Source organism: Lathyrus oleraceus, chromosome 1 (assembly GCF_024323335.1).
Source record: "Lathyrus oleraceus cultivar Zhongwan6 chromosome 1, CAAS_Psat_ZW6_1.0, whole genome shotgun sequence".
Lineage (NCBI taxonomy): Eukaryota > Viridiplantae > Streptophyta > Magnoliopsida > Fabales > Fabaceae > Lathyrus > Lathyrus oleraceus.
In genome coordinates, this window is record NC_066579.1 from 258,467,584 (window position 1) to 258,475,606 (window position 8,023).

Sequence of the window (8,023 nt, forward strand, 5' to 3'; positions counted from 1 at the left end):
ACTGTCCCAATCGAGGAGCATCATCTAGGTCTTAAGCTTTTTGTAACATTGTATTTCTATAACCTTCAATCATTATATATCATTAAGTTTTTGTTACAACGAGGTTCACAACAAACATCAGTACAAAATAAGCTATCTGAAAACATAAATATTTCTAACTGATTACAACAATCAAATTGATGTCGTCTCGACCGAACATCATTTCCCTAGCATCCTTATCAGTCTTCATTCGCACCCAACCAAAGATACTGTCAAGTCTCTCAATACTTCTAATTTTTTCCCCTTCTGGTATTTTCCCATCTAACCAACGAACCAGCTCCCGCTTCAGTTGATCGAACGTAGTGATGTTCCAGAACAGCATCAGCATCTGAGGTTCGTCTCTCGCATAAATCACCTTACCGTATTGGCGACGAACATCAAACATGATTGCCAAATGATTGTGTGAGATGTGGAACATTTACTCACACAACGCATCTATTTATAACACAAAGATTGCATTTTAGGAGGAGTCTCCAATTGAATTGGCGACTCCTCTTAAAACCTACACAGGGGCGCCAATTGGATTGGCTAGGGCACCTGCCCTAACCAATCCAATTGGCGCCTTCATTCAAGTTTTAAGAGGAGTCTCTAATTCAATTGGCGACTCTTCCTAAAAGTGGGGTAGTTTGGGAATTTTTTTGAAACCAGGGATATTTTGGGAATTTCCTTGAAAAAGTGGGTTATTTTTGTAAAAAAACCGCACAATTACCGACTGATATATTTATTTTTATCATACATCTAAAATAAAATGTATTTAATTTAAAATGATATAAATAATAGTAATTAAAATTAAAATTATAAAATGAAATATTATTCCTATATAAATAATAATTAAAATTGTAAAACATGTTTATAAAATCTTAAGATAAAATAAAATTCCTATATAAATGTGTAAGCTCTACAAAATCTTAAGATACAATTTTTTTCAAAAGTAAACAACTCAAACACATATTTATCCACTTTTTCTGCTAAAAAATATCTACTTTTTAAAATAAAAATCAATGAAAATTTTATATGATTATTATATTACTTTTAAAAATTATTTTAAATCATGTCAGTTTAAAGCTATACAAAATTTTCCAAAAAGTAAATTTGCCGTAGAAAGTCGAAACAACTTATACATATTTATCAACTTTTTTGAGAGAGAAAATGCATTTTTAAAAATATAAAATAAATAAAAAATTAATCAATTATCTACATATTATTAAAATATGTATCCAAACACCTTAATATATCTAAACAACTTTAAGTATCCCTCATAAAAGGAGTAAATAGTAACCCATATTCATTTATTTTAGTTCAACCACAACTATTCATGATGCCACTTTTCAATTTTTTATTGGTCTATTTTTTCCAACTTTCCTATTGGTCCAATATTCCCTTATGTTTGAGGTATCAACATTCCCTCTCTTTTCTACTTTATTCGTATTGTCACTTCCTCTCTTTTCAAGAATAACTATTGTTACAAGAAACTCATCCACTCTACTGATTATTCTTCCTCGCATCATTTCATAAGGTAACTGGTTATTTCTGGTTCTAGATGAACATTCAACAATATACTTGAGTCATACAAAAATGTCATAATAAACATTTTTCTTAAATCACGTATGTATGAATGTTCCGTCTTATACCTGGTTTGTGAATAACATTCATCAGATCTATGATTCCAAATATATATTTTGTTTTTCTTGTATTTCCGATTTGAGACACTTTAAATCGATTTCAAGTTGATTGTTTGAATATAGTTGTTTTTGGTTTATGTTCATATTTTTTCAGAAGCAGTGTTTATGTTGTTTGGTTAATGAAATCTTTATGGTTTCTATTTTTTTAAAGTTAATGAAATCTTTATGTATTTCCTGTTTTCATGTTTTTGTTTTCAGTTCATTCTCTACGTCTCTTTGAATGTTTTTATCAGAAATCCTTTTTATTACCTCTGCTTTTGGTTCGTGTTAGTCCTTTGTTGTTGCTTTCGGTTCGTATTAACTCTACTTTCTGATTTGATGACATATCAGTTTTAGGAAGTATGTTGCATTATTCTATGAAGTTGATTCGTTTTAGCTATGTTTTAGCCATTTAATAGTACAATAAAAATTGGAGCTTGTTGAGTATTCCTTATTAAACATGTGGAATAGTTATGTTTTAGCCATTTGAGACAAAGATCGTTAACAGTTTCATCTGTGACTTTTCAGATCAACAACACACCATATAAAGACCACCTATTATGATTTGTGATTTGAACATAGGTGACAATGTTTGGAAGATCGCCATTTGTGTGGTTGATCTATGGATTGTTAAGGAGCGGAATGGACAACAACATGTTGAATGTCTTATCCAACATTCAAAGGTATCCATTCCTGTTGGCCTTATGTTCTTGAAATCTCTATCCACTTAATATTCATCTTATGTATTCTTCTTCATTTATAGGGGGACAAAATCCATGTCGTCACCCAGAACCGAGACTTTGAAATGTGGAACCAAACCTTACAAGAACACTAAACATATATGGTTTATAATGGTGACCCTACTATGAATGATCTAGCTTTTAAAATCTGTGACAATCCCTTGAAGATATTTTTTCATGGCGGAACTACTATAACCATGTTAGATATGTCGGAAATACCAATGCACAACTTTGATTTCAAACCCATTGTTAATTTTTTGCACGGGGATTTCCAAGTGAACCGGTTATATGATACATTTACGCTTTATGTTCATAAGATTTACGATACATTTACGGCTTTGATATGTATTCTATTCCTCAGTCTACTTTCATGTTCATAAGATTTACGATACATTTATGCCTTATGCAGATGTAATTGGTATACTCCATCAAGTAATGAAAACTCAAGTTGCAGAGGGAGGACGAAAGGCGTGCGTCAACATTATTTTATCAGATGAGTTGTTGTCATCTTATCATTACCTACTTTTGTCTAACATATTTCTTATTTCTATACATACATTATTAACTATTACTGTCTGTTTTTTTGAAGTGGAAATGAACTTGATCTTACGCTGTGGGAAACATATGTCAACCAATTTATGGCATACACAAAAGAAAATTCCACAGGTGGCCCCAAAACTATCATAATCACTCATGCTATGGGCCAACAAAGTTCAAGTATGAATTCATATGACATGCCTCTTTTCTTTCTTGCCTATTACTTTCTCACTAATTTCTAAATGTTGGCATATAACTTTATGATTTTTGTTTATTGGAGATTCATTTTTTACAGCTACGAGAAAGCTCCACATCTCTAATGCTTGGAATGGATCAAAACTATTTATTGATTATGATCATCCACAAGTCACTTCCTTCAAAGCTAAGTATGTTAGTGTAACAAACTACTATTATATCATTTATCTATCACTGCTTGCACTCTACAACAAATTTCATTTTTTATAGGCTGGGACACATTGCTAGCTCCAACATTCTTTCGCAGCAACTATCCCAAAGTTCTACATCTTAGGGGGCATTTGAAGACAAATCGTTCTCATATACCAATGATGTCAAAAGTATTGTGGATATCATTTCTCTTCAAAATGTAATTTCTATTATCTATTGTTGTTTTGGCCTTCCATTCATTTTTCTTCAAATGCATATGTAATATATATCTATTCTAATCAAGCATCTTTACAGTCAACTTTTTGCAACACAATTGGGACAACTAAGAGGTTCAAGTCAAGTCGGTTTAGTTGGTACTATGAGCAGTGTTTAGCTTGTAAGAGAACTAATAAATCTCCTGGGGTGCCTTTCGTATGTAGTTGTTGCGAAGATAAAGTTGTACCATCACAAAGTAAGTCGATCATACTTATCTAACAAATAATTCATTTTTTATACTTACCATCATATCTAACAATGTTTTTGTACATACATTTGTAATTAGGTATTACTTATGTTGGTTTGTCTGCACATGATTTAAGAGACGTTATGAAAAAGGTACGTACATTCCGACATCATGAGCCCATGCTGCATTAGTTGGTAAAACTGATTCTGATATACACCTTATGATTTATGAGAACTTATGAAACTGATTCTTCTTAAATGAGCATCATTATGCAATGACTTAATGGCAATTCTTTTTAATGAGCATGACTCTACAATGACATACTGACATGTCTTTACAATGAGCATGAATTTGCTTCAATGATAGAGCATGATTTTGCTATAATGATCATTACTCTGCAATTACATATGACTTAATGACATGGAAATTATCACTGATGATGCTAATTCAATTATCATTACTATTAATATCACTATGCAATAGGTTTATAATTGACACTGATTTGTTTATAATTGAATCTATTTCTGTCTTTCATATAATATGGTCGGACCAATGAAGATCATCCATAAATATACCCTTCTCACCTAGATAATCTGTTGGGCAAAGACTTTGGTTTTCGTGTGAAGTACCAACCGGACTATAAGCAACCATATGTTGTCAAGCTTACCGAGGATAAACAAATCATTCAAATGATCACAGATGCAATGGTTCAACTTGAGGTCTTTCCATCTTTTTATACATTTATTTCCTAACTTTAAATAGTTGCATAATGACCTTACTCTTGCCATGTTTATTAATGCAGCAAACTTCAAAAGTTCCCAACAATCCTCAAATTATCAAAGGGATATACACAGCTTCTAACCTACCATTGTCCGACAAAGAAGTTGTCACTCCTACTCGGGTACCTATTGTAAGTTTGTTTACTACTCCTATGACATTTAACCTTTGATATAATGAATTCCTATAATAGCCTAAACATATCAAACAACTTACATTAATGTTTTGGCATAATGCAGCCTACCATGTCTGTTTCCCAAAACTCGAGTGACAAAGTTAATTCAAGCAACACTCCATGTAAGAGGTTAACCAAAGCAAATTGTTTTGAGGACCTAGGAACTTCACATATGTTGTCACCAAAGCTATATGCAACCAAGCGAGGCAAATATTGCAAGAAAACATGAGCCATCACACTTTGTGACGTTTTTTTTGTACAACAAGCTTCACTTATGTTGTTAAGAAAAATTTATTTTGTTAATTTGGGAGCATGTTCAACCTCCATATTTGTTTCTACCTCATTAATCATTTTTGATATGTATTCACATCCACCTTTGACTATGGTTGTTGGTTAATTTGTAACCTAATGTTATTCACATTGACATTTCTAATGTAACAATCTAAATCTTTATTTAACTTGGCATGAGTTTTCAATTATTGCTACTTGGAATCTGTTGTTTATAAATTATATTGTCATGGGATAATACGCTATGGTAAGTTAAGTTGAACAAAAATACATATATACTTTGTAGTCCTTCAAAAAGTATAATATTTTCATCTGGTTGTTACAAGCTATACTATGCGATGTTGAACAAAAAGGATGCAGTATTGAATTTACCTGCAATATTTTACCTTCAGTCGAGGCGATGAGTCGACTCAAACAGGGGATGAGTCGACTCAAACAGGGTTTTTCCAGAGTTGAATCGACTCATGACTCGACCTGTTCAAACCTGTCGCAACATGGTTCAAATGAAACAGCCAATGAGTCGACTCAAACAGGGGATGAGTCAACTCAAACAGGTTTTTCCAGAGTTGAGTCAACTCATGACTCGACCTGTTCATACCCGAGACTTACACTCCAAGTCATGAGTCGACTCACATTTCTACTGCTCCAAGTCATGAGTCAACTCATGACCCGACCTGTTCAGACCCGTGGCAACATGGTTCAAATGAAACAACCAACGAGTCGACTCAATTAGGGGATGAGTCAACTCAAACTAGTTTTTCCAGAGTTGAGTCGACTCATGACTCGACATGTTCAAACCCGAGAGTTACACTCCAAGTCTTGAGTCGACTCATAGTTCTACTGCTCCGAGTCACGAGTCGACTCATGACTCGACTTGTTCATATCCAATAGTTACACTTTAAGTCATGAGTCAACTCAAAATTCTTAAACTGTCAAAAATGAGTTTTTGATATTTTGGTCAATTCAAACCATTTTCTTATGAGCAACTAAAAAGGTTTGACACATTAAAATAAGGACAAGGGATCTTTGCCCTGACACATATTTTATTAAATTTTTTCTTTGGTTCCCTCAAGAATGTACTTTAACATTTTTGCTTCAGTACTTTAACATCACTCTTCCTATATATACACGTTATACCAGTTTTTGTTATAGTTATGCAAAACTGAAATAAAGTACTGTTGTATCAATCTTCTATTAGTATATTGGATTTATTAAATTATTTCAATGCTACATAGGTTTCTATGAAAACAATTATGCTACAACCGCTGAACCATAACTTTAACTATTGACCGATGGTTTTAAGCTCTGCTACAACCACAAATACATTTTTTTCCAATATCATGTAAAGGTCAATTCTTATTCTCTACTTTAATAAAGGACATGTCCACATCAATACCAGTTTTTGTTATAGTTATGCAAAACTGAAATAAAGTACTGTTGTATCAATCTTCTATTAGTATATTGGATTTATTAAATTTTTTCAATGCTACATAGGTTTCTATGGAAACAATTATGCTACAACCGCTGAACCATAACTTTAACTATTGACCGATGGTTTTAAGCTCTGCTACAATCACAGATACATTTTTTTCCAATATCATGTAAAGGTCAATTCTTATTCTCTACTTTAATAAAGGACATGTCTACATCACTAGCTTCTATTGGCTTTCTATTGTCATACTTGTCTATCAACAAAAAGTACAAGCAGAAACCATCAAGTTGCATTTCAACTTTGTCCAACTAAATACCTGGGTATTCTTAATTCTAATTTTTATCATCTAACTTATTTTTAATATTATTATCAATTAATTTTGACTTTTTTCTCTTCTTCACATTAAACTCAATACAGTTTGTGAATGTTTGTTAGAACCCAACCTATACAAGACACCAAATATGTCTTGAATCCCGTTTATCTGACTTTCATGTTGTTATTTAATTTTATACAGGTATTACACGTATTTCTAGCATTCTCGACTTGAAGTTTTTCCATATCTCCAACAATGCAGGTTTTTCCATATCTCTCACGGTTTCTATCTTACAAGTTTAACTTATATTTAATGAAACAAAACATCATGTTTCAGTTTTGAAATTAAGCTTGAATATTTGATGATGAAAATTGTGCCTCCTTATGGAATATACATATATTCTGAATTTTGCTATTTCATTATTGTTGCACGAATTGCATTTTCATGTTCCCAAGTTCTTACAACATGTTATTGATGTGTTTAACATTGTCACATGAAACACATATTTGGTTTTTTCATTACAGAATTGTTGTCTGAATACAATGCCACCATAGCTTTGCATAACCATGTGATTTAATCGTCTTTTCGTTCTTTAAGTTTAGCCATGTCCATTTTATCCATTATTATGTTCATTTATTCGTTTTTGAATGCACACATTATGTATATTCATGTGTTTTCTGTAATGGCACCATACATTTGAATACTCTGTCATAAACGAGCTTATATTATTTTCGAGATGACGACATATACATGAGTAATGGATTCTCCATTATTATTGTTAATGAATTAAACACTTTAATGATGAACCTTTTTAATACACCTTATTGACCTCAGACATTCATTCAATTGTCTGTGAATACATTGAATTCTTCAATGATGAACCAATTCAATACTTATTTCACCATCCTTTTTCTTATGCCATTACTATTTTTTTCATTCACCTTTAGGTTTCTCGCACAATATAAAGATTCATGGATGATCAAGACTTCAACAGGATAATGTTTCGGTAATAACATTTGTGCATATAAACTCGTATTTTTTCATTCACCTTTAGGTTGCTTAACACCCTTTTTATTATACCACTTATACAATAATAAGTTCTGTATTTTTTAGGACTTATACACCAATCATTACAAAGTATGATGATTTGTTTCAGAAGAAATTGGATTGCAAGCCAGCTAGATCACAAAGATTTCGCATTCTAAAATCTAAAC

At 32.1% G+C, this 8,023-nt stretch overlaps 2 long non-coding RNA genes across 3 annotated transcripts; both read left to right on the forward strand.

Annotated features, from left to right (window-relative positions):
- Window positions 1-1,453: 1,453 nt before the first annotated feature.
- LOC127115648 (uncharacterized) lies at window positions 1,454-2,733 on the forward strand. Its single transcript, XR_007800828.1, has 3 exons — window positions 1,454-1,555; window positions 2,229-2,383; window positions 2,464-2,733. It is a non-coding gene; the product is annotated as an uncharacterized LOC127115648 (long non-coding RNA).
- Window positions 2,734-2,864: 131 nt separating this feature from the next.
- On the forward strand, window positions 2,865-5,258 carry LOC127115649 (uncharacterized). 2 transcript variants are annotated; one of them, XR_007800829.1, is made up of 8 exons: window positions 2,865-3,157; window positions 3,258-3,363; window positions 3,443-3,581; window positions 3,677-3,833; window positions 3,924-3,976; window positions 4,383-4,543; window positions 4,627-4,734; window positions 4,841-5,258. It is a non-coding gene; the product is annotated as an uncharacterized LOC127115649 (long non-coding RNA). The 2 variants fall into 2 exon arrangements; XR_007800830.1 differs by having other exon boundaries at window positions 3,273-3,363.
- The last annotated feature ends 2,765 nt before the right edge of the window (window positions 5,259-8,023 follow it).